General features: G+C 48.1%; 1 protein-coding gene across 7 annotated transcripts in view; it reads right to left on the bottom strand.

Moving 5' to 3' along the window:
* The window catches only part of ZNF462 (zinc finger protein 462), a 151,399-nt gene extending 124,645 nt beyond the window's left edge, over positions 1–26,754 (bottom strand). For 3 of the 7 annotated variants that reach the window (XM_075560275.1, XM_075560272.1, XM_075560270.1), the window contains exon 1: positions 23,512–24,133. The gene's annotated coding sequence lies outside the window, so the exon portion shown is untranslated. Of the gene's footprint in view, positions 1–22,862; positions 23,020–23,511; positions 24,134–26,180; positions 26,503–26,651 lie in introns of those variants that run through there. The other 4 variants (XM_075560271.1, XM_075560274.1, XM_075560276.1 and 1 more) reach the window with 4 other exon arrangements.
* Positions 26,755–27,289: the final 535 nt, after the last annotated feature.

Here is a 27,289-nt window from a genome sequence, read left to right as displayed (position 1 = left end):
GGTGAGAATATAGTGGTTCAGCGCTCAGCTACTAACCAAAGAAGGTCAGGGTTGAATTCCCCAGCCGCTTCCCAGAGGGGAGATACGACAATGGGCTTCAGCATAAGGACTCCAACCTCGGGCTATGGGCAAACAGACTCTGTCCTACTGGGAGAGTGGAGGTGGGGGTAGGGGTGGGAGTGGGGATGGGAGAGCTATGAATCCACATAGCCTCCATGGCATCAGGTTTCGTTTTCGTGTCAACCTAGACAGACATACTGAATCTATCTCCAACAGCAGAATAAAAAAAATTTTTTAAGCATTTAACAAACCTCTTATTCATTTGCAGAAAGACTTTGAAGATCAAACCAGCTTGGGAAAGGCAGCCCCGAACACGAGACCACAATGATACAAGGAGAGGTTCTCTTTAAAGCACATTTAAGAAGAGCTGTCCGCCACACACACAACCTCACTATCTACACACACTTGCGGTTCAACTTTCTCCCTGAGCCATGAAGGGCACTGCACCACTTTCTCCACTATCACCCCCCAATCCAGCAATGAGCCTACACTGGACTCAGAGTTTTCAAATTCTGAAGCTGTTAAAACGAACACTGAGCTGGGTGTCAAGTTGGATGGCCAGCCCCAGGGCTGGTGTCGTACAAGCCAGGGCTCCTGGTTCGAGATAAGGTAATGTGTCAAAAAGTCACAGGAGCCTCAATTTTGGATTCGGAACTCCATCCAAACATCACACAAAAGATTTACGAATCCCTTATTTACACACCAGAGAGCCTCAGTACGGCAGTGGTGGTTAGTTCAACTGTCCCTTTCAAAAAGGTGTGCAGTTCAAACCCCCCAGCTGCTCCGAGAGCAAAAGATGTGGCATTCTGCTTCTATAAATACTTAAACAGCCCATTTGTCGGCCACTGGACATCCCCTTACAGAAGGGTCTCCAGGAGGAGACGAGCCAGTCAGGGTGCGATGTAGCAATGATGAAACACACAACTTTCCTCTAGTTCCTAAATTCTTCCTCCCCCACCCCACTATCATGATCCCAATTCTATCTTACACATCTGGCTAGACCAGAGGATGTACACTGGTACAGATAGGAACTGGAAACACAGGGAATCCAGGGCGGATGATCCCTTCAGGACCAGTGGTGAGAGTGGCAATGCTGTGAGTCCGGTGGAGAGAGGGTGGGTTGGAAAGGGGTAACTGATTACAAGGATCTACATGTGACCTCCTCCCTGGGGGAGAGACAACAGAAAAGTGGGTCAAGGGAGACGTCGGACAGGGCAAAATATGACAAAATAATAATTTATAAATTATCAAGGGTTTATGAGGGAGGGGGAAGGGGGGAACAGGGAGGGAGGGGGAAAATGAGGACCTGATGCCAGGGGCTTAGGTGAAGAGCAAATCTTTTGAAAATGATGAGGGCACTGACTGTACAAATGTGCTTTACACAACTGATGTATGTATGGATTGTGATAAGAGTTGTATGATCTCCTAATAAAACAATATAAAAAGATTTTTAAATATAAACAAATACTTGCAGCTTTGGAAATTCTATGAGGCAGTTCTAGTCTGTCCTACAAGGTCACTGTAAGTATACATTTGACAGTAGCAGGCTTTGTTTTGGTTTTTTGCTTGTCGTAAAAAAAAATACAAAAATAAAAAATAAAAGTAACAAATCACCTGCCATTAGCCAAATCGAACTGAATATTGGCTTTGCTTAATAATTTTGCTAAGAGTGCTTCAGCATGAAACGTGGCCGAGCCTGCGGAAGAAATGAGCTAATGACACACAGACCTATGTACAAAGTGATTTGGGGACACCAACTCCTTAGAATAGGCCAGATGGAACCTGGGAGGTAAAATCAGAATCAGTCGACGGGCCCATGATGAGAAGAGACTCCAGTCTCTCCGCAACCCCGACCTCCCTGGGCCAGCCCTCATATGATCTCCGCTTCAGAAAGCCTTTGACTGGCCTGCTATTATCCTCGTCTTGCCTTAGCACATACTTTATATTAGAATGCGTTCCAGGAAGCATATGGCAATAGAACTAGGTCAACCATTAACCAAATAACAGGAAACTGCTCTGCAGCGCACACCCTTCCAAAGCTTGCTTAATGAGCTGGCTCTTCAGAACGTGTCCTTCAGTCAGGTTGGAACGAACAGGATCCCTGGGTCTCTTAACGCTGCAAGGTCACCTCATACCTCGAAGGCCTCTGCACTTTCTGCATCATCGATGGTCACAATTATTCCATTGGCTCGGACAAGACATCAAATCGAATATGAAGAAGCATGTTTCCTGAGCCTGCATGCCCCTCTTCAAAGAACGTGCCCTCCAATCCTGGGTCTGCTACTTTATTTACTCTTCCACAGCTCTTACGTTGGCGGGAATCGTTATACATTCCCCTTTTCTTTCCATAACAACTTCTTCCTCCAGTCCTTGAGACTTCCACACTGTCAGTACCTCAGTGAAATTCGTGTCACAATCCATTGAGATGTAACAGGGCAAACCCTTGGGGGTGGGGGTGGAGGGAGAGATCGTCCTCAATTTAAACTGTGGCTGTTCCCACCAGAACTCGTAGTCTTGGACTTCTGAATATTCCCGATTTCAGTGGTTCTCCATTCAATGATGGGGTTCCAGGATCCTGGTTTTACAGGAGCATATTAGTGAGCGAATATCCTCAAACGCCTGTCCTTCAGAGACAAGGAAAAGTAAGGCAAAGAAACGCCCAACCAGCCGATCCTTGGCGGCTTTCACCTAAATTGCAATAAAGGGGCCTTACTCTCAAAATACATTTACTAGGGCTGGAGGGTTGGAATGCTTCCCTTGCTTCAGAACTTAGATGAACTCTCGGCTAGAAATTTGAATTTCAGAACCAAATCTCCACTCACTAGAGTTGAATAGTATGTGTCTAGTGATCATTGGAGTACCGATCAGTAAATTAATTAAGGTAGGAATTAGCGTTCTGCTTCCTTTCAAAGTGCCGAGTTTGGTTTATTGACTAAACGCAAACTTTCCCCATGGCCTATGTTCTAGGTATTCTCCATGGCAGTAGCAAACAAAGGAAACCACACTCTATCTTTCTTTAACTCCGACTCTGTTGTTAGGTGCTGTCAAGTCAGTGCCGATTCATCGCCACTCTACGTCAAAAGAACTGTGTGGGTCCACTGTGTTGAGTGCCTTCTTTTTCAATGCCCCTCCGCTTTACCAAGCATGATGTCCTTCTCCAGGGACTGGTCTCGCCTGTAACGTGCCCACAGTGTGTGAGAGGAAGTCTCTCCATCTTTGTCCATAAGGAGTTTTCTGGCTGTAGTTCTTCCAAGAGAGATCGGTTGGTTCTTTGGGCAGTCCATGGTACTCTGAATATTCTTCACCAGCACCACCTTTGTCATCCTTGCTGTTCAACACTTCGAAGAGGTCCTGTGCAGCTTATTGACCTAATGCAGTATGTCATTTGATCTCTTGACTGCTGCGTCCATGAGCATCACTTGTGGATTCAGGCAAGATGAAATCCCGACCAACTTCAGTCTTTTCTCCATTTGTTACACTGTTACTCTTAGTTTAGTCCTGTTGAATAATTGCATTGTTCGTGAGACATACCAGCAATTGGCCTTCAAAGTTAATTTGGCTAAATGTTAACTCACTAAGATCTTTTCTCCTGAAAACAGTCCATGGGTCACTGAGTACCAACCTAAAGAATAATTGGAATGAGTTAGAGGCTAAAGAGGGTTGCAAGAGCCATTAAAACGGTTTCATCGTTTGAATTCTGAATAAATAACTAAAATTGGGGCTATTTATGGAAACTTCAGCTTTGTTTGTCGGAGAGAATTGGTTGTGTAAGGAGTGTCAAAGCAAAACAAAAGCAACATCCTCAACCGAGGAATTTAGTAAACACTCCATTCGAGAATATCGCTGACCGTGCAGAGCTTACGGTTATTTATTTTCCCTTTAATCAGATTTTGGAATAATATTTCATAGAGGCCACACTGGTTTTTAAAAGTCGTCATATAATAAAAAAAAGAGTGCCGAGTCGCTCATGCCAAGAAGCTACATATCTCTCAATGCCTTCCTCCCCCCTGTATGAGCTGCAAGTAGCCCCTAATGGGGACTTCATGTGATCCGGGTGTGTTATGACTCCCAATCAGACGGCTACTGCTCACCAGTGGCCTGCCTACAGTGTTTTAACCAAACACTCTATTTCAGAAGAGAAGAAAAAATACTTGAGGATGGAAGAAAGGGGAATTAGTATTTTTAAGTACCCACAAGAGACTTGGAATTCATGATCTTATTTATTCCCACAAAAAAAACTTCATGGCTTGACTCCCCACCCCACACACATATGAAAAATTGAGGACCAGCGTTTCTTTCTTTCATTCAAGGTCACAGAGCTCCTCGCTGGTTCTGAGGTCGATGATCTTTTCAGTACACACCACAGATCCTCAAGGACCTACCACCACTGAGAGCACAGTCTGCTCATACACGATGTGACTTTTGTGTTGGACTCCAGGGTTCTTCCCGACTCTGAGTGCGGCATGGTCCCAAAGTAATCTCCCGGGCCTTGAGGCCCCGTCTGGTGTTCCTGAGTGCCCAAACACTGATGACAGACCAAGGTCAGGGCCGGACCTAAGATATGACGCAGGACGGACTCATCAGGTCCTCTGCCAATTGTGCTTGTCCTTACTCATCTGCTGAGGCGTGCCAAGGTCTGCCCGTCATGACGCAGGCAAGGGTCACCACGGGCGATCGTGTACCCCTGTATATTGCTACACAATGAAGGAGCGGGGCTGAGGCAGGCTTCCCCCCACCCTCTGCAAACCTGCCAACATTGCTTCCTAGCCATCAAGCTTCTTACAGAAACAACTGGCATCAGTCAAGCACCGAGTTAAACTTAAGTGGGAAAGATTCGAGCACAGGTCTAAAGGTAAAAGGTCTTGGGCTCTGTGGACCCAATCCCTCTGTGAAGTCCTCACCAAAAGTGTTACAGTTTTCATTAGAAGTTTGCGGCTCTCAACAAACACAGCTAGAAAGGGAAAGATGAGTATCGTCGTTATGAAAGGCCCACTTTTATGCCATTAATGAAAATGCCCACGTAACCACTCTTTTCTCTTCTCGTAGCTGCACAAAACCAACCCACAAAATGCAGGCTCGTGGAAACCTGCAGCTACTTAGCATAAGCCAACACAAAGTCCACCCTTGGGTGAGGAGACGTGGCTCATGCTAGATGACTGCTGGTATCTGATGGAGTGGAGCCTGGACTTATCAGTTAAAACATGACCCGGCGTCCCCATTTAACCAACCCCACCCATCTCCAGTTTTCTCCATGATGGAAAACAAGCGGTGAGGTAACTGAAGGAAGGCATTCAGTCCTATCCAGTCAGCTCCAGTCCCTCGGTGCCATGTAGGTGCTGTGCCATGGGCTGACGAGAATATTTCAGCATTGGGGAAAATCTAACGAGAGCCAGCCCTTACCATGCTTCCACCGATCGGCATCTGAGCCAAGTATTCATTCAAACAAGGCTGTGAAAATCTTCCTGAGCAGGAAGGAGAAGTCAGGAGGAATCCCGGTGATCAAGTGCATATCGGCTTGCTTCCATTCCTAGGGAAGCTCTGGAATTCTCCACGTCTTGCATGTACAGAGAACAAAGTATCTGGTATTTAAATTACACCTTAAAGCGATGGCTCTCCACCTTCCTCATGCCGCAACCCTTTAATACAGTCCCTCGTGTTGTGGTGACCCCCCCCCCAACCAGAAAATTATTTTCGTCGCTACTTTACAGCTGCAATTTTGCTACCCTTATGACTCTGGCGACCCCTCTGTAAGGGTGGCTCAGGGGTCACGACCCACAGGTTGAGAACTGCTGCCTTACAGCGTGAACACCTGGTTTACAGAAAACCCCAAATCCACAGGCAGCGTCCCCATGTAGATGAAGCCTCCACTGAATTTCTTCTGACCTTCAACCAAGGATGCAGACAATCTTTCCCTCAGGCGGAGTGCATTGGAAAGGAAATGACCTCCCCGTCTCCAGGAAGCCGAGGGAGGGGCAGTCTCTTTGGGTCTTGCCTGCCTGTGTCCTTGATGGAGATGGCTCTCTGGGGACAATACAAGAGGTTCATGCCTTGACTGCGTAGGTTGGAAGATTCAGAACCGATGGCGTAAACTCTCTTATAAGGTCCCAATGAGAGTCCTGTTCCTGTTTCTATAGTCCATCTGCAACTGTGATGTATTGATCTGCCACCAATGACAAATTTGTGACAGCCCTCGTAGTGTCCTGACAGTGGGACAGCATTATGGCCTCCCTCATTCTGACCATGTGTCTTTGTGCTGCACTTTCCCCCTTTTAAGACTTATAAAAGGGTCTTCTTGAATTATATTTGCGATAGAGGCCTCTTTTCTACCCTAAAACATTAGAAATAAGTCCACTATCACCTTCAACTGAGAGAAGAATCTACTATTTCAAGCATCAGCGAGTTAACTCTCTCTCTCCTTCTAAGGCAGCCAGGAAGTCCGCTGCAAGTCCGGCCAGGTGTATTTGGGGTGTTCTTCCCCTCCCATTCTAGTGACAGGGCCTGGCTCCCGCCTGGTGGCTTGCTGGACTTGCTCATCAGGGTTCAACTTGAGAAGGGAAAACAATCGACCCCTCCAATCGCAGAAGCCTTCTTTCCAGGACAACTAGACGATCCTGATGGCGCTCTCCAGTTACATGGCAATTATGTAATTGCTAAGCTTCTGCAGAATCACGGAACCACTCTGCAGCCTTCCACCGACTCCAGCTGCAGCACAATGTTCGGAGATGATTGCAGCCTTTGAACGGACGGCTGGTCTCTCCTCTGAGCACAAAGGAACGTACAATGGGATTCCATCTCGAGCACAAAGACGCTCCTGCCTCTGGAGGCCCTTTCTCCTCTCCTCCCAGTCAGTGCAGCCAGCGCGTGGCTTCACCTGGCCTACATATGCACCGAGTGTGGCTGCTGACAGGTTCCCGAAGAGAATCCGCTCAAGTGTTGTCATGGACCACGCAAAAGGTAATCATTCAGCACATAGCCGAAAGTTCCAGAAGAGGACAAGAGGCAAGGGGGGAGACGGGAAGCATCTCCCTGGGCTTCCAGCACTGGCATGAAATGACTGCTTCCCTTCCTTCTGCCAGCTCCAATCCTTCATGTTGACATTACACATCCTGTACTGTAGACCCACCCCCATGCTGCCGCTTGCCCAGCTGAATTATCTCCTGCGTCACAGCGGTGGTGACAGAACTGCTGGCTCGGCAGACCTGAAAGCGCCGTTTCAATGCTGAATGCCTTCAGCAACTGGACACACACATTACCATAGTGTCTGGGGCTGGTTTGCGGCCCTCTCAGCAGCCGCGCGAGACTCAATCTAACCTTCTGCTAACCAGATGGTCTGCTTGCCTCTTGGGACCAAACCATTAAACTTTACTTTATTAAATTCTATCAAGACGTGGGGACGGTTTACAGCAGTGTGTCTGGTTCATCTCCAACAGGGTTGCTAAGATGAAAATGACCTAAAAATAACTAGCAACTCTTACTTCACACCAACAGAGAAGGAGAGAAGTTGGGAGTAAATATTTAAATGATCTACCAGATTCCGTCCGACCGCAGTCCGGACTGCACAGTTAGCAGATTGTATTGCACATATGTGCCCACGCGCGCGCGCACACACGCGCACACACACACACACACACAGAGCCAGACACGCATGCATTGTGGGGTCCTGGTTCAAATCTAACAGCATCTCAACAGTCTTCCACCTCCCACTGCCTACATGGAGTTCACCATCCCTGTGGCTGAGGGCATCTACCTCCATCTTAACCACTTCCATTACCAAAACAAAGAGTAGTTGTGAGAGCGATCCCACATTCCTTAGGCGGGACCACCTAGGCACACTGTAGGCAAGACTCCTCCCGCCAGAAGGGCTCAATAAACGTTGACTGAATGAAGGAGTAGATGTACACCTCCTTCTTGATGATCCCCATCTTCTCATCAGCACTGTCTTGTGAGAGATGACACTCATTTCTTTCCAACTCTCATTGTCTCTAAAACCAGGCCCCCTGGATAGAAGGCCACTAACGGATCGTTGCAAATGAACTGTGCTCCTGGCTGCTTCTTGGGCACCTGGCAAGGTGCTGGTGGCTTTACATGCCTTAGGCCTTGTCACCTTCACCAGAGAAAGAAGTCCCTGTTCAAGGTAAGAAATTGGAGGCTAGGTGCAAGTTCACAGAGCTTGGCAATAAGCCACAGACAAGGATTTGAACTTAAAAACCAAGCGTTTTCCTCCAGTCTTCCTCCAAAACCAAGCATTTTCTACTACGTGGTAATAAGAGGTCAATAGGGGGACTCAGCATGTGGAGAACGGAGCCCATGGGAAGGTGGCCTCCTCAAATACACCCCTCATCTAACAAGTCTTAAGGAAATTGGAAAAACCTTTCCACTCAGAATCTTTTAGGCTTTCTCAAAGTTCAGATAGCAGGCACGACTGCCCACTTCTCGTTCTTCATACCCTGCAGCCTTCTGGATGCTCGGAACCGCTGCCACTCTCACGAAGCCAGCGGATGGAAGGGAGACTGCCGTCGAGGGCACAGACTGACGCAGTGGAGAACGCTTGTGAGGACGCTCAGGCCAAGTGTCGTTCTGTGCTGTCACCATGAATCGGATCCCACTCCAGGGCACCCTAACCAGCAGCACCACACCCGCAACTACCGCCCTCCTCCTTTAGGCCTGGGCTCCCCCTCTTGAGTCCCCAAATCTCTTCATGTAGGGCATCCCAGGGCTCTCCAGCTCTCTGCCCTGCCAAGTAACGTACCTGGTCTCTTTCTTTCCTCCTCAAATATCTCTGGACACAATTTTAAAGTGTTGACGCTAAAAGTGTTGTGGGATTTGCCCCCCCCTCCCCCAATAGAGTTTTATAAAAATAACATTCCAATGACATCCTGGTCTCTGGGCCGTTTCAAAGGAAAAAAATATCTTCATGGTTAATTTGCTTTTAAAGGTGAAAAGTCACTACACTGTTTACTGAACAAGCATTTTCATCTTCTTCATCTTTGCCACTAACATAAGCTCCATGATCACTGTTGTCACCAATGAATCCATCAATAAATGTTTTTTGCTATAGTAAGCTAGGTTAGGTTAAGTCCTGTTAGGCCCTACCAACATCATTCCACATTTTGAAATATCATCTACCATTAAGACATTCTATAATTAGCCTCCTTACCCCTGAGATCTCAAAGCATCTGATATTACAGTACTTTAGCAAGACCAAGTAGACATAGACTATTAAAATACACATTTGCCCGGAGAAGACCAAAGAATTTTCTAAACAAGGCTGCAAGAGAGTCCTCAAGTTGGCTTGGTGCTAGCCATGACTGAAGCCACAAAGAGGCACCCAGCATTTATATAAGCAGCATCCCCAATATTCCCACTGCCATAGGTCCCATGTCCTTAGATAAACTACTTTTACCCAATAACATGAACAGCAATCAAATTTTTCCTCCAAAAAGCTCCAAGAACTTCACATTTATTATAAAGTATTCTCCTCCAACATCCCAGGAAAGATCTCTACAAGATTGGGATGGGTTTAGTCATCAAGTAGATGTACCTTTCCAAGAGGACAGAACATCATTCTCAAGTTGTTTTTACAAATTCCAACTGCATGTGCAAATAGAGAGAGAGTTGCAGCATCCACAACCTAACAGACCTGAGGGTCACCACCTGGACATGTCCACCTGAGCAGGGGCAACAGCGACAAGGACCGCTCATCAAGTCAAGTCCACCCAGCACCAAGTTAAACAGGTAGGACTCAAGAAATGAATTTAAGACCAAAGACAAAAGAGTTAATAACGGACCAGGCAAAGTTCTGAAGACCCGCCCTGCCCTCATGTTGTCTCTCATGCGAAACAACAGCTATTGTTTTCTGAGTGCTTCTCATGAACCTGGGCCTTAATACACATACTGTTAGTGGGTGTCAGTGTTGATTCCAAATCAGTGGAACCCGCCAAGACACAGTAGAACAGCCCTAGCAGTTCTCCTAGTCTATCATCTGTAAGGTGGTAGAGAGGGCTTCACCCTCACGGAGGAGCTGGTGGCTCTCAATCTAGCATCCCAGTGCTTAACCTCTGTGCCACCAAGGCCCCTTCTTTAATCCTCCTGTCAGTTCTATAATTCATGTTCTTAGGTGCATTTTGTTTCTCTGTGTGTATGTGCTAAGATTTTTTTTTTTTATTAGGAAATCATGGGACAGATAGGTTAAATGATGCATACAGGATCATATAGCTAAGAAGGGGCAGAGGCAGGCCTTAAATTGCAGAAGCTCTTTATCCATGAGAACTAGTGTGTCATCCACGTTCTTAATGGTATATATGCATCATTCTCTAAATGGAAATCCTTGCCTGGGCTACTTAGTTTCCCCTGAGAAACTCTAAGGGGAGAAATTTGCGCTCCTGATATTTTTACAAGTAAGTTCTCTTTCCCAGAGACGTCCCACCTACAGGCTGAGTTCCTACTTGTTCCTCAACCGCATGGCAGTTGAGTCACGGTGTACAAATTGTCAGTGTATTATTTCCCCTATACAATTGCATGTCAGAGAGGGAAGACTGCCAAGTGACAATCTGGCCCAGTGATTCACGGTGTCACACTGGCATAGCCATTTATGGTACAGACTGTTGTCAGTGTTTCCTAGAAATCCCTGCCTCAGTTTAGGAGATAAACAGTAAAGCACACGGCCAGCGATGACACCTTCTGTGTACTAGAACGCACCTGGCAGCCAAGTTCCTGAATTTTTTTAGGGGGAGGGGGAGACAAAAGAAAGTTAAAAATGAAAGTACTCTATTCCTCAGACTAATCACGCTGATAAGACATTACCTTAAACATGGTTAATCCTCTTTTGGGGGGGGCGGGGGGAGAGTTTAAAACAATAAACCATTGCTGTCAAGTCAGTGCGTCGACAACAGTAACATATCATAAAAGGTCTACTCAAGCGAATCACGTGCCAGATACTGAGGAGAGATGGCCTAACCAGTTCTGAAGTTTTTTTGCTTCAAGATTCCTATGTACTGCTTTATGGATGCTTTGCAGTAATATTTGTCTCGTAAAGGCTTAATTAAGAACTTCTTTTTCCCTAGACACCAACACAGGCTACACAATAGGTGCATGGTCATAGACAAAATAATTTTGCCACTGCCTTTCCACTAACTCGGGGGAAAGGTGATGAGGGCTGGAAAAGGAACGGACAGGCACACATTGGGAGTGTCAGGATTTCACTGTTCCGAGCAGCTTCAGGAAGATCACTGGCACTTACCTGTGCTAAGGTCAATTTTGATAATTGTAGTTGATGTCTAGAAATGGGGTTATGAATATAATTATCATGAAGCAGCAATTGGGCAATCACAACCTAATTAAGTCCACTGACTAGATTATCTTGTTTTCCCCCTAATAATCACATAACATTTAACACTTGCTAATTTTAGGACCTATGGGTGATGTTCGTTCATTATTAACAAGCCACAGCTACTGGTCAGAACACAGGGTGATGTACTCCAAGACACTTGTGTCAGCCAAGGGACAGGGGTGAACTGCAGGGACCGCTGACATCTGTTCTCACCACTTCACTTCTCAGCCCCCCACATTAGTCACGGAGGCAAAGCCATGGCAGGAGATGGTACGAACGATGAGAACTTCCGCTCACGTGGAACGGCACAAGTTTGCTTCCTCAAGTGTGTGCTATTTCCCATGGTCCCTACGAGGTGCTTTTCCACAGTACAATAGAATCTGTCTTTGAAGATGGAAGAGACTGATCTTTCTTTGTCAGGATAATGGATGATCTCCTGTGTCAGACCTGCGTACGTAAACTATGCATTTACTTTCCTGGGCGTGATCTGAGGCTCCCTCTCTAAGGCACCTCTCTTGCAGAGAGTGGTCTCAAAATCAATGTCCGAGTCCCAGTTGACTGTCACTGGCCCACAAAAGAAGGCCAAGCAGCTCTACATGGAGCATGCATCGGTTCCTCTTCTAAGAATTAAGAGGAGGGTTGAAGAAACAAGCTAAAGGCTCTTCTTTGACACAAGCTGGTCAGAGTGAGTACCGTAGAATGCCAGGCACTGTTGATTAGGGTGTCATAATGTCTGCTAGGTGAGGCCAAGTCCTTTTTCTCTAAATTAGATATTCTGCCAAGGAACTGCGTGCTTCGGTACAGTTCAGCTTACTCTCTTTGCTTCTGTGGTTGTTTTCCTGGGCTACCCGCCCCCCCCCCCCCCCCATGAAAGGCCATTATCTAAGCATCGAATCATCTTGGTGAAGTGGTGATGGGTTAAAAACACTGACTCTGTGGCCTTCTCGGCAGCATTTCAGGGGCCTTGCCTGTGCTTTCCTCCTACAACGGCTTTGGGTGTGAGTTTGTCTGAAGACAGGTGAGCAGGTATAAAACCAACCGTTGCTTTGGGCTTAAGAATCTACTCCGGAATCAGTGTCTTACAGAAGAGCGAACACACTAGGGATGTGGGGACCCGCTCCACCCGCTTGATTAGAGCTTGTTGCTCAATCGAGACCATGTGTGGTCATCCACAAACGTAGCTTCCTTGCTGGTCTCTGATAGTCCAAGGAGCGCCACATTCACAGAAACCCTTATGCAAAGGAAAGTACCAAATTGTGCGTGAAACGACTGGGTCTTGACACAGTCCCCTCGTCGGGGCTAGACCCTTCCGAGGGCAGTGCTGCCCTCTCTCTGAGCGCGTCCCTGGAGAATTTCTGCACTTTTTTGGCGGACCCCATTTCAAGGTGGCAGCTTCAGCCTGCTCAAGGGGCTCAACCCGTGTTTCTTTTCAATGTTCCCTGGGTCTGGGAACAAATTGTGAAGGGGCAAGAGCAAAGCTGGAGGGGAGGATGGGAGGGAGACCTAAGGCATAAGACAGCTCTGGCCACCTCGAAAAATTAGCCGGTGCAGTGTCCTGTTGGGAAAAAAAAATCTAGCGTGCACTTTTCCTGACGCTGTTCTGTGCAGGTGCCATGGTGTTCTTCCAGCGTTCCCTGCGACGCCTCCACCCCGTCCCGATGGATCACCGCATGCTCCTGAGAAAAATCCAGCAAAATTCCCTCGTTGGTATCACCAGCCCACCCCATCACCCCCAAAAAGCAGTAGCCACATCCCCCTGAGCTGACTTCTGTGCCTTGAAATTGGCCATGGCGCAGCAGATCCCTGAGAAGCCGCTCGTTAGATGGGATCCTTGTTTTAAAGGCGCGCTACAGAAATGGAGACCAGGATACTACTAACAGAACCCACCTGCCGTCGACGGCTGACACAAATGTGTCTAACCCAGGTTTTGTTTGCAAGAAATCGGTGCATGTGCAAACTAGCGCCCGAGTGGCCTGACTCTCCAACTTAGCCTTGGAAAGCACACGGCACTCCCAAAGGCTGAAGAGGGAACACACTAACGGCCATACTTTAAAAACTATCTGCACTGCTCCCCAAAAGGGCCAGTCAGCAGGAAAACTAACTTTCTAACATGGCTCTTTATATGGCTTTTAAAAATACCTGGTGCTCGCAGTAATAAGCAGAAAAACGAAGGACAGAGTTTCAAATGAGCCCAGAAAAAGGAAAAGAAAAAAAAGTAATATCTGTAAGGTAAGAATTACTTTTAAAACTTCATGTCCATATGTACTCTATATTGAGCAGATTTTTAAAATGTTTATTGTATAAAGTACCCCCTTCAGAATTACTTGGCTTTTTGTTTTTTCATCATCTCATAAGAACAGACAGAGGGGGTCCCTCTTCAGTGAAAGACGGTGTCATGCTCCTGCAGGAAATCATACATCAGCTAATCTCTATTAATTAGCTTTGCATTATGTTCTGATTTCCTTCATTCTACCTGGGCATTCTCCAGGTATAACCAACTGGAAGAGACACCATCAGGAACCTCAGGGTACTAAGGAATGACCAATAACTTGGCTTAGAACCAAGTCTCTGGAGGCAATTCCCTTGGGTGTGTATTCTGGCTCCTCCACATTGAAGCTTTAGGTAATTTAAAAATATATATATTTTATTGGGGGCTCATACAACTCTTATCACAATCCATACATCCATCCATTGTGTCAAGCACATTTGCACATTTGTTGCCATCATCCTCAAAACATTTGCTTTCTACTTGAGCCCTTGACATCAGCTCCTCATTTTCCCTCCATAGCTTCAGGTAAATTATCTCAGTTTCCTCACCCATAGGAACAGTCCCTGATCCATATTAAGTGTTAGAAAATGTCACCTAATTAATATCCTATCAGTCACTCCAGGAGAGGAAATAGCATTGTGTTGAAGATCTACAGGGTATCCCCATTCAAGAGAGGGGCACGCAGAATTTTTGATCAGGCAATTCTGTGTCTTCTCCTTATAAAAATAGATGATGGCCAATTAACAACCGGAGGGGGAAAGGACTTTCATATTCAAATTATAATGGTGCCTTCCACACGGATCCCTTTTCTATTTCCAGTCACTAAACCCCAAGTAATAGTCTTCAGAGAAGGCTTACTTAAGACAGAAGCCATGAGGACAAAAGATTCAGAGGGATGAGTTTCTGAGACCTTTACGCAATCTCTAGGTCCATTTTCTTCCGTCTAGAGTCTGTAGACCTTGATTCAAATTTTTCTCCAAATCAGATCCACTAGAGCAGGTCCATGGCAATCTGAGCACTGAATGTCTGTCGGCTGCTCAAACACTAGCCAAGTGATCACACCAAAAGGGTAGATAAGGTCATTAGGGATTAGACCGATAAAACATTCAGAACCACAATGACCTTATTTTGCATTTTAACATACCAGCCTTGGGTTGACAGGACAGTCTGTGACATTTGGCTGGAGCAAATGGCTTAATCCCAAACTAGACACCAGGTATTAATCAAGGGCCATTTCTCTTCTCTCTGATATAAGCAGGTCTTTGTTCTTATTTCTCTCCAGTACCCAGAATCTAGGTATAGAAGCTCCATGGATGGCCTTTGAGAGGACGATCACATTTTCTGCCCATTAATAATGCAGCTATTTTCTACTGTGATCTATTCTCTACTGTGTTCATTTTCCAGGAAAATCTCCACCTAGGCAGAGTTAACCAATTCCCTCAAGTTTCCATTTACCTTTTATCTGAAAGGCTGTATTTGTGACCCCAAGTCACACAAATTGCCTTCCAGGCCCAATTCTACTTTTTTACAATAGGCACCGAAGCACAGAATGTGGGCCTACGCTCTGGTCTTCGTATTTCACATGCAAGAGGTAGCGAGTTACAAGGGCTTTTTCCACGTGCTTTATTGTTTCGTGAAAGCGGTGCCTTTCTCCCCCAGGGCTCTTCCCAGTGGACAGACCTCATCTACTCTGACTTATCAATCATTCTCCTGCCTCGCTTCTCGGTCTCCCCTCTCCCACCCAAGCCCCGTCTCTTCTACCCAGCACATTTCTACCATCTAATCATGGCAATGCTTTAGCCTACTTTTCTGTTAGCTTAACAGCCCTGTCTATTTTCTACCGTGCTGATGCCACTGTTTGCTTTGCTGAAGGGCTAATCCGTGTATCCTTTCAAGGCCTAACTTCCCGACCACGATAGCAGCTGGAGCTCGATCACACGTCTCTTTCCAAAGCATTTCATTAGCCAGAGAGAGAGAGAGAGAGAGAGAGAGAGAGAGAGATGGTTGAGAAGCTCATTTCTTAATCTGCAGGTGAGTATTGGAACCTTCGTGCAGCAAACATCTTTCCAGTCTCCCCCCACATGGTGCCACTGCACGGTTATTTTCTGAATACAGGGAAGTCCAATGTGACAGGGAAGTCCAATGTGACAGGCACAGTTGCCGTTGTGAAGCGGGAGAAGGTTCGCTCGCAGGAAATGGGCTCTCCCACCCCTGGCATTTCCCAGCTCAAGGTAGCAGCACTTGGCTGACAGGAGGAAAATGGAAGGATAACAGCGTTACCTTCTTAAATCTGAACAGGGAAGAGAAGAAGTCTACATTTTTGGAGGCCTTAGCTTGTGTTCTTGTTCAACTGGCCAGACGAGGGCTTAGGGAGTGAGTTTGGCCTTCCCCGGCTGGGCTCTGTGGCAGATAAGCCTCTCCACAAATCCTGGGCTTAATTACTTCTGACACAGTTGTCTTGCCTGGGCCTCCAGCTCCTTTTGTGCTCAAACCAATCTGAATCCAAAGGTAAGTCTTTGCTTACTCACCTTGGACCCAAGCTACAATTCCAACGAAGGGATCCTAACCCACTTTAATCAGGAGCCATTGGTTTCTAGTAGACAGGCCCTAGCTTGGCTTTGCAATCTTTTGTTACAAGTCTCATCAAAACCTCCCAAGATACCTTCTGGAGTTAAAGTGTATCATCTTTATTTATGTAAAAAGTACCCACCCAAAGGGGGAAGAAAATAAAAGAACCCACCCTTCCTTCCTTCCCCCTCATGTGGTCTCTACTCTTTGAATAACGTTGGGATACGATACGACTTGAACAGGCGCAGCCAAAGCATGCTGTCAATAACCAGGAGCAACACGCTGCGAACTGCGTAAGCGAACACGGGAAAGCAAAGACATCGACACCCAGATGCCCGTGACCTGGCACCAAAAGGAACCTTCCCTTCAAGAATCAACAACTCCATTCCAGCCGGGAATTAGGCAAGAGTGCCGTGAAGACACCAACTATTATCTGCTCACCAGAAGTAAAGGCCAATGCCTCTATGGTTGACAAGACCGGCACCCACTCATACATCGATCTACCACTTCTTGGGTCTCAAAACCCTGAAAACTCAACTACATCAAAGACCCCAAACCTCTTGTACACTTCAACTGAGGAGGACAAGAGGCCTTGGAACAAAGATAAAGTCTGATAGCCTTTCCAAGCAGAAAATGTGAACACAAAGCTCTGCCCTTTCTCCAGAAACGTCTACGGGAACACAAGATTGCCCAGTGCGCTGCAAGTACACTCTCGAGCTGCTGCAAACCCATTTTCTTTCCTTTGGAAACATCTCCTCTGGGGTCTTACAAATCCAGGACGGTTCAGCTTTCCATAATCGTCTCCTCTCTCCAACACCCCCCAGCCCCCAATGCAAAGTCTCTTGCCCAGCCCCCTTCCTTCAGTACTGGCAGACACACCATACTGTTTTAACTTCTTTCCTGTTCTCCCAGTTCTTCTGGAACATTTTATTTTCGACAGTCAACTCATTTGGAGGAGTGCCACACCGAGGTTCAACTGTTTACTGCGTTAACCGTGTTTCTGCCAGAAGCCCACATCCAACACGCCCTTCTTCGGACGGGCGCCTGGATTAAGAATTTATGCTTTAGTTCGGAAAAAGCTTAGAAAACGTGGAAACTTCCAAACATCACTCTTCTTCACAAAATTATTTTCCCTAATCCGAGAGACAGAAATGGAAATCCAGTTCCCCTTTCCGACAGCTCTGTCCCCATTGCTCATGGGTAGATGTTGCCCCGATTATTAAACAGACATTTAAAGGATCGCTTCGTGTACACGGGCCAATGGGGCCTAGCTAGCATTGGTCTGTACGCGAGAACTGGGTTCTAAGATAAACAGCGGGCACTATCTGGGATGCGTCCAGAGTGCTGGAAAGTCACCAATAATTGTTGTAAGACAAGATTTCACTCTCTCGACCAACCATCTCTGGGAGGCTCCAGCTTCAAACTGTACCAAGTTGCAAAACAGACCCCCAGAGTCCAATTGTGGGCGCTTTTGTAAGATGCAATCAGCCCAGAGAAGCTTCCAAAGAATGACATTTGAAAAGGATTCCCAAACCCTGGATGAGAGAACTAGAGGACAGAGCAGGGAATTCAAAGGAAACACACACACACACACACACACACACACACACACACAAGTAGCTGGGCCTGAAAGTCACGTGAACACACCACCTCTCCAGCCTCTCTTGTACCAACGAAGCCATGCCGGCGCCCGCCATGCTACATTCAAGGAAGGACAGTCAACAATCCTGCCCCTTCCGAGGTGAGTTCGTTTCTCAGCAAGCCTTGCACTCACTCTGCAGAGCAGAGCTGGTGTCTCACAACCCGCCTCAGTCAACTGCAGTGGGGTAGTGGAAAGGGCACTGGGCTGGGAGTCAGCCAACCTGAGTTCTAGGCCTGGCTTGGTTACAACTGAACTTTCTGACCTTGTCAAGGCAGTTCACGTCTCCGTGCCAGTTTCCTCTTCAGTAAATGGGGGTGGAGTTGAAGTATAAGGTCTAAGGCACTTTCAAATGATAAAAGGAACCACAATACACGCCAATGTACAGATCGAGCTTCCTAATTGGAAGTCCTGATGGGTGAAAAGCAAATCCACATCACTTGGGGTGTGTATGTTTGTCAAGCTTCAGGTAATTTTAATGCTAATTTCTACTTGAGAATCAATAGTTTTGCTCATCACCCTAAGCCTCAGTTTAATCTCCTGGCATTCTAGAGCCTTTTAACATTAGAATAAATGCCTCTTTTCCTTTCTTATTTTTTTTTTCAAGTAACCTTCCCCAAACTAAGACTTGTGCTATTAAAAGAGCTTAGAACTTCCCATTTCCTTGCTGGAGTTAAAATTAAACTGGCCATTCCTTAGGGCCCAGCATAACATCTGCCAGATGTCTTGGCATATCACAGGAGGAGAAGAGTTTTCTTCAAGTGTTATCTTATTCTCTGTTTTCTCATAATCAATTTATGGGTCACCAACAACAAGCTAATGTTTCCCTCAAATTCATCAACATCCTTAGTATGGGAACCACAGGTCCTATTGGCTTTGGCAACACACCAGTGCACATACACACACACAAACACATGCTGGGGCCCTGCCCCCGGGCCTCACTGGGCTTTATCAATAGAACCTAGAAAGATTCCCCCCTTTTCTTTTCATATGTCATTTTCCATCAGTCAACTAAGCAATGGCATACTTGTGTCACATCCTTTGCGGTCTGAGCTCACCATCTGTATTTTCCCTACATTAGTGACTGTGGTCTTGTGAAATAGCATCTCTGTTTTCTAATCACCAACTTGAAATATTCAATGCAGTTTTGGCATTTCTCTGCCCCATGCTGCTACGCTAGGAACTAGGTAAGTCATAAAGGTGTGAACCACAAAGAAGAGAAGCAAGGTGACCTTAACTAAGAAATATCGACACCAAGGGAAAAAAATCAAGGCAGACTAGACTCTAAATATTAAACTCCATCACAGAGACAAGAAGATTCTTTCCCAAGGCAACTTCACCTTTCTTTCCTTTCAGGAAAACTGACCACAAGTACTCTAGAGTCCATTAGTACAGTTGAATTTTCCCCTCGACTATCTTCCGGAAGACTCATTAGGAAGAAAATATATAGTTTTTTGGTTTTTTTTCTCTAAAAGTTTCCTCCAGTTCCCAAGAGTTGGGGTGGGGGTGGGGACCAAATGTCAGAGTACGTGGTGAATTGGGTTGACATAAACCCAATAGGAGAAAAGACCACAGAAATACGAAGACCCACCAGGACTCGTTTCTACGGCAGCATGTGATTTCTCCAGTGTGATGCCCTGTGCTATATTAGAGCTATGGGAAAGTTTGCACAATGAGCTTTATGGACTGTGTCCCTCAAAAAACAGAGTTTGAGCTTTGACATCACATGAGAATGTTCACTTGGTAACTGTTTTATTTTTCTCATTGTGGTTTATTGAAAACAACCCAATTCAAAGGAGTGTGTCTAGAGTACTCAAGAAGCCATGTCTTTAAAATGGTAATGGTATACTTTTCCATGTTGATGGGAGGGCCTTAGAGTAGGTCTATTTCTTAGGTACTCTAAACATATTCTCAAACTCCAAACTTTCTCTGAGAAAGCTTACTTTTTCCTTCTTTCCAGAAAAACTAACCTCTACGATTATCTGTAAGGACACTAAAAGATTTGGTTGCAAAGTGAGTGATGTGGGGAATCAAATTGAGGAACTGGAGACCAGTTTGTCATGATTTTTTTTTAAGTAAACCAAACAGCTGTCATGGTATCAACAACAACAAGAGATAACATAGAAGTTTGATTCAAGAGACCCATAATGTATTATAATTACAATAAAGTAGTTATGGTTAATTAGACATAAAATTATTTCACGATTACTTTCCAGAATAACTCTTTTTATTCCACTGCCTTTGAAATTCCCCGGTTGGACAGGTAACATCTACCTATGCTCTAGAAATTTGAATATAACATTGAATACATTCCACTTATGAGCAAAGGCAATGGTTATCAGAAGCTAATCAATCCCAAAGTGAATAATGAATGGGAAAAGATTCCAAGATTTCCAAAAATGCTCTAGGAGAGGCCTCAATTTTTAATAAAGGAACAGAAATCTGAACAGAAGCATTTTTAAATGAGCATACACATCAACTGAACCCCATACATCTTCATCTGCAGACGCTGGGTTTTACTTCATTGATCATGGCCAATTATCGGCTGAAGAACCATGTATTTCCCCTCTCCTTACACACCCCTCAGAAGAACAATAACCCTCAATTAATGGCACAACAGTCTGGGTTGAAAAATGTGATGTCACATACAGCATTGTGCATTCCCTGAGTGGCATTGCTACGAGCTACTCAAGAGAAAATAATTACATCTGGATTCTAAAAGCACTTCAAGACACACAAAAACACTGTAGACATAGGTACCAAAATACTGTAGACATAAGGCACTTTACACTCCTAAAAATCTGATGATGAGAAAGCAAAACAAGAAAAAGCCTGGTCCAAGTCGCTCATCAATGTGTTCCTAATGTATGGTGAAGCTGACACCTTTCTCTATTTCTCCTGAGTTGAAAACAAAGTCCCATCGGTGTCCTTAGGCCATATAAACTGGTCCTGAATCTCCTCCTTAGACTATAAACTGGTCCTGAATCTCCTCCAAGTTTGCCTTCACCCTGGAGCCTGCCTCCCCCATCTTCAGAAGTCATCTAAAATCCTTCTAACATCTTTCCTCCTCAAGATGGCTACCTTACCTAATGGAAAATCAACATGTTCATGGTTCGCTCTAATAAATGCCTGAAGCATTTCAAGATTTAATCCTTTACTTGGGTCAATTACATACATTCTCCAGAACGAATCTGCATAGAGTTCTAGTCCATGTGTGTGAACTGGGGTGCGTTTGGGTCCTTTCTCAAATCTGCCTTCCAAAATGTCTCCCCAGAGACTAATAAATTACTCCCAATTAAAAAGGGGAAGATACCTGGGTGTAAGGTTTTCCTCAACTCGCAGTATTTTGTCAATTGTGTTTCCATAGTGACATTGTTGAGAAGACATACTGATATTTCTGAAGATTTACAGTAGTTGAGAAGGGGAGGGGAGGGGGGAGCAGAGTGGAAGGCAAAGGGGGAAAAACAAAGGGAGTCAGAGGAGGCCTCCTGCAGAGATGGGAGACCCCGAAGGGAAAAGCAGCACCCCCAATCGCTGTGGTGACTCAGCCCTAAGCCCCTCGGGGGTCTTGCAGGATTGGTTTTTGTGGGGATTTCTTTCTTTCTTTGTAGAAACCACTCCAAACCAGACAATAAAGTCTTGCAATGCATTCAAAGCATGATGGTAACCAAGCCCCAGAACTCCAAACCCTCAGTGTGGGGTCATCACCATGTTCACAATGAAGAGATAACATTCTTCGGTGACTTCCAGGGGACCTGGGGCAGTGTGCAGGTGTGTGAGGGGCTCAACGAAAATGTTCAAGATTTTGGACTTCCCTCTCCTGAAGGTCAAAACCCATCTGGGTACACTCAAAAGGGGGTGAAAAATTCCAAAAGTTTACTTGAAAATGGAAACAAATGCCTCTAACTTAGGAAAGCACTCTCTGGGTGGGAGAAAGATCTGAGCAAGCTTTTCAAAAGCCCCACATTTCCTTGTACAAGGAAGCCATCGTGAGGAACCACCATCAGATTTCCCTCAGGGAAGAGAGAAGGAACAGGCAGCCGAGCCTCCTCCTCCTCCAGCCGTCACCAGCAGAGCTTCAAAATGGAGACATCCATAATTTTATAAACACTTCTCATCTCAGCTTTGTCTCCTGGAAACCCGCTCTCCTCCATTTTCTGGTGGAGTTACAACATGACACACAGCTTACCTGACTCAGTTCCCAGCTCTCAACCAAACTACTCACTTCCTCTCCAAACCTGCCAGCCACCTCCAGAAACAAAACCAAAGCGAACCGCAGGGCAAACCCAGCCTCAGCTCCCGGGAGCACGGGGAGAAAAGCCCCACCTGGTTGGTCTTTCCCATCCCAGACGCGTGCTTAAAAATGAAACTTTTTTCTTTCTTTCTTTTTTCTTTTTTCTGCTGGAGGTGCAGTGGAGGCATATAAAAGGCACTCCAGGCAGCCTCCCTCCCTCTCAGTAGGTTAGAAGCTACAATGAAAAGAAAATGAAGGTTCCTTCAGGAATGGTGAAAAGCCTGGAGACTGAACGCGAGAAGGAGCTTTGTGTTTTGGAGTCTGGACTGGAACCAGAGCAGACAGCTTGCAAATGGAGGACAGGGAGATAAAGAAAGGGGGAGAGAGGGGCTGCTCCAAGGGTGGGGGGGGGGGAGCGGCTGCTGTTTCCCCTTGTTCCTGGAAGGAGGCAGACCCCCGGGAACTGCACCAGGAGTGAGGCACCCCCCCCCAGGCCCCAGGCTCCCTTTCTCTCTTCCTCAGGAGGAAAGCCAAGCATGTGTAATGGCTTCTCTTCTCCAGAACCGTTGTCCTCCCCTACAGCGGCTTCTGAACCCCCAGCCTAGACAGCTCCTCGGCTGCCTCCAGAACCTGCGCTCCCCCCACACCCCCGTCCGCGCCCCCCTCCCACCCCGCACCAGCAGCACGGACAGCAGCAGCAGCCGCCGCCCCCCCAATCCATCCCGACCCCGCATCCCAACTTCGGAGCGAGCGAGCCAAATACCTGAGGAAGAGGGGGGGTGCCAATCCGCACGGCTTTGCCATCCGGCGGGGGACAGGCAGACAGAGGGGGGGGGAAGGAGAGAGAGGGACAGAGAACGAAAGAGGTCACGCCGCTCAGGTCGGGAGCGCTCCCTCCTCTACCCTCGCTCGCTGGGACTCCCGGCTCAGGTCTCCTCGCCGCCCGCCCTCCGCTGCTCCCCCACTGCCCCTACTCCACTCCCCACGCTCGGAGCATCGGTCCTAAGCCTCCGGCTCGCTTCTCACTCATCTTTCATTTTCTCTGCTCTTGATCGGACTACACGAAATTAATTAAGCCGCGGCGCGGCTCGGCCCGCGGCAGGAGCAGCCAGCAGCAGCAGGAAAAGCACAGCCGCCTTCCCTGCCGCCGCCGCCACCACCTTCTCCTCCTCTTCCTCCCTCGCTTCTCCTCCTCCTCTTCCTCCTCCCCCTCCTGCTCTCCCTCCTCCCCCTCCTCCTCCTCTTCCCTCGCTCCTTCTCCTCTTCCTACAGCCAGTCCACGCAGGGGACTTCCTCTCCACCAACCCTCCTGGGCCGAATGAATGAGCGCGTTTGTGCCTCCGCCGCCGGGCGCCCGGCTCCCCCCAGCTCTCGGACCACCCCGAGGTGGTGGTTTAATTGCAGTAACTTACAGAAGAAGCGTCCCGGCGCCGGGAGGTGTTTCGGGTTCTCCAGCCCCAGCGCCTCCGGATCCTCTTTCTCTTTCTCCTCTTCCTGCTCTGGTTATTGTTGTGGAAGTTGTTTGGGAGTCTCATGTGCTTCTGCCGGGTCTCAGCAATGGAGGATCGCCATCTTCCCTGCCTTCCTCGGCTCCTCAGACTCGCTGCAGCTGCAGATGACCTGAGATATCCGTCTCTCTCCCGCTCCCTCCCTCCCGCACCCTCTCACTCGCTCCCCTCTCTCCTCTTCTCTCTCCTCTCCTCCCGCTCCCTCTCTCTCTCCTTCTCCCTCTCCCTCCCTCTGTGTCTCTCTCTGAATAATGAGCAACCAGAGGGAGAGAGAAAGCAAGACAGAAAGAGGGAAGGAAGACCGTCTTCTCCTGCCACACAAAACGCCGGAGCACCAGGGGGTGCGCGAAGCCTTTCTAATAACAACAACAACGTGCAGAGGAGAGAGAGGGGGGAGGGAAAAAAAAAAGGAAGGAAGACCGGCAGAAACAAAAATGGGAAAGGGGCTGGGGGAGAGAAAGGAAGAATTATCCAAGAGCTGAAGAAGCGCAAGAGAAGCTGGAGGAGATGCTGAGGCTGAGGCTGCGGCTGCTGTCCTCCCTCCCTCCCTCCCACCCACCCCACCCCCCGCCGAACCCCAGAAGGAGGCAAGGTGGTTGCAAAGTTAAGGCTGGGACATTGTCTTTGTCACTCAGAGCAACACCGAGCCAGGCCAGTGAGATGCAAGAGGAGGTGGCGGCGGCGGAGAAGGAGAAGGCGGTGGTGGAGCAGGAGGAAGAGGAAGAGAAGGAGGCAAAGGAGGGAGAAGGGGAAGAGGGAGATGAGATGAATAAAGAGCTGCGGAGAAGGGGGTGCGCTGAGCTCGTCCGCCCGGCAGAGGCGTGCGCGCTCGCGTCCCGAAGGCGCCGGGCCACCAAGGCCCGCAAGATGTAGCCCCCCCAGTGAAGACCCTGCCGGGCCGCTCCCAGCGCTCCCTCCATCAGCCCTGCCCCGGGCGCCCGGCCCCGGCCCCAGCGGGCCCTTCACACACATCCATCTAGAGGCCAATCTTAGCAAAGAGCATACGTGGGGAACTGGAGGTTGCAAGTCTAAACCCTGCTCAACCACGTGGGGTTTTTTAATCCCTTCCCGGCTCGCGGTGTGAGTATCTTCAGGGAAAAGCTCGAATTGTCCATTACCGGCACGTAGTTTGAAGTCTTCTCCCCCGAAATAAAGGCTCTTTGTGCGTTTTATTTCTTTTTTGATATGCGGGGGGGGGGGCAGGGGATGAGTCCATCATTTCGGAACCACCACTTTCTTTTCCCAACTTGCGAAATGTTTGGAGGCAGACTCGGGGGGTGGGGGGGAGGGGGACAGGCTACTAAAAACTTTACACCCTCCAGCACCGCGTTGTCGGTTCTTTCTGGCTGATCCTCTAAAGCCACGGAAAGTAACAATCAGCGCTCCTAATGATAAGGTGTCCCGGTGTTGAAGACCTGAGCGCCAGGCGAAGCTTCCACACCATGAATTTTTATTTTGTGTAGTTTTCCCCAAATCGTTCTGAACTACCTCTTTTGCAAAAGAATGAGACCCCGCGCGCGCCCCCCCACACACACACAAGATACCGCGTCGGATACCTCTTTATGCTTCATTTGATATGGGGGGGGGGGTCGGCTACAGTGTCAAAAAATCAATATCAGAGCCATTGAAGTTCAAGGGCATAGGCTGATTTTACCACTTCCGTTTCTCGGATCCTCAAGTTGGGCATCCACAGCCTCGGGAGAAAAAGAACACGCAGCGCGCGGGGCAGAGACCTTAATTAAAGTTTCTTTTGTCCGCGTCTGAATTGGGGGCTGTTTCTGGATTCCTTTGCATCGGGGAGCGCGCGTCCAGGAGAGCAGGCGCGGTGTGGAGGATGCTGGGCTAGAATAAGTATGCTCTTTAATACCCGCCGCCCCAGGCAATAGTCCTGGGAGATACACCCATATATTTATACAATAAGGGGGGGGAGGAGAGGATGCGCGCCCAGTTAGTTCCCATCGGATAGCGGGATTTCAGACACAAATCTACCTCGTGGTTTTCCAAGATTTCCGCGTTCGGGTATCCCGAGCAAAAATCTCTGGCCCTGAGGCAAGATTTTCACCCCCTTCCATTCAACACTTCCTGCCCCTTTCTCCTCCCACTCACATTGAAAAGCCTGGGAGCCCTAACAGGGTGTTGATGGCGGGGTGATAAATAAATAAATAAATGACACTCTACGCGTGCGGTGGAGAGACAGGGAGGGGGAGGGAGGAGAGGAGGTGGAATGGGCGGGCGGGGGGGGGGGGGCAGGCAGTAGGGAGAGGAGGGCCAGGCGAGGAGAAAGGACTGGGGCGAAAGGGAATCAAAGAGAAGGCAAAGAATAAAGAGGCGAGAAGGATGGGGAGGCTGCTCCCGACCGAATGGATCCCGGCTTTGTACAGAATTGCGAGGACTCCCCCCTTCCAGGTGCCTGCAGGGACTCGGGGAAGTCCTTCTGCCCCCGAGCTCCTCCCTTCGCGACCGCAGGGGTGTCTGATCGCCCTGCGCCGCTCCCCCATAAATTCCTCGTGGCAACTAGAAGGAAGCGCGCCAGGTCTCCTCCGTCCCCCTCCGTGCCCGGGCGGATAATTTACCTCTTTGTCTTTAATAAAAAAGCTGACTTTTTCTGTCAAGCCCTGCACCGGGAAAATCAGAATCGTGCTTCAGGTTGAGAGTTCCCATTACTGCTGGGGTTTGGAGGCTGCGATAAAATCCTCATCGACGTGAAGGTACCTTCTAGGGTTGGCTTGGGTCGGACACCCTAAGATAGGGGGCCGCCCTTCCTCGCGGGCAGGAGCGTGGGGGGCCAGGCGGGAGCGAGGGAGGAAGAAGCGACGAGGTCAGAGGAAACCGAAGGCTCCCGGGGCACCAAAGGGCTTCCCGCAGTCCGGGAATGAGCCCCGGGGAGGAGCCTTTCCCGAGAACGTGAGCGCGCCTGCACGCGCCGCAGACCTCGTCCACCCGGAGGGCAGAGCCGCGGGAAAGCGGCTGGCCGGCCGACTGCCGTGAACTCCAGAAATTAACCTGCGCTGTAATTAAACGGGCTGTCGCCCTTTCAGACTCACCTCGAGCGACCGAGATAGAGAGCTCCCGAGCCGGCGGTGGGAGGCCCTGGCTCCACCCTCCCGTCCCAGGAGAAGAGGACAAAAAGGGGAGATGGACTTGAAGATGGCCCCGCCCTTCAAACGCTCCAATCCTTGGAAACCAAACCTCCTCTCCAAGCCTCCACGTCTAGAAGGGACAAAGGCAGCAGGAGATCCGTAAGGACGTAGAGATGGGTGGTTTGCGACTTCCGAAGAGGGTGCTTGGAGGGGGAAAGGCAGTATGCGGCTGAGTTCCCAATCCCAGACACACGACCACCCCCTGGACCTGGGCAGCCACACCGGTCTTCTTGGTTAAGGAGCAAATTGACTTCCCAAAGCTCGGAAGCAAACTGATAAAACTACTGCGTGTCCCTCCTGCATTCCGAATGTGGCCAGGCTAACATTTCATTCATGGATGGAGCATTGCAACATAGTTTCCAACTTTGTAGAACAGCGGAGGCTTAACTTCGTAACTAACCTAGTTGATGGAAATTAAACACAGGAAGAGGGGCTTTTTTGTTTGCTTACTGGTTTGTTTTCATTGGGGACGATTTTCTTTCAAATGGTAGGAGAGCTCTTGGATAAACACAACGCAGGCCCCACAAGGAACTGAGGGTTTT

This window comes from Tenrec ecaudatus, chromosome 10 (assembly GCF_050624435.1).
Source record: "Tenrec ecaudatus isolate mTenEca1 chromosome 10, mTenEca1.hap1, whole genome shotgun sequence".
In the NCBI taxonomy this organism is placed as follows: domain Eukaryota; kingdom Metazoa; phylum Chordata; class Mammalia; order Afrosoricida; family Tenrecidae; genus Tenrec; species Tenrec ecaudatus.
The sequence above is the reverse complement of the archived record's forward strand: the minus strand, read 5'-3'. Positions and strand labels throughout refer to the sequence as shown.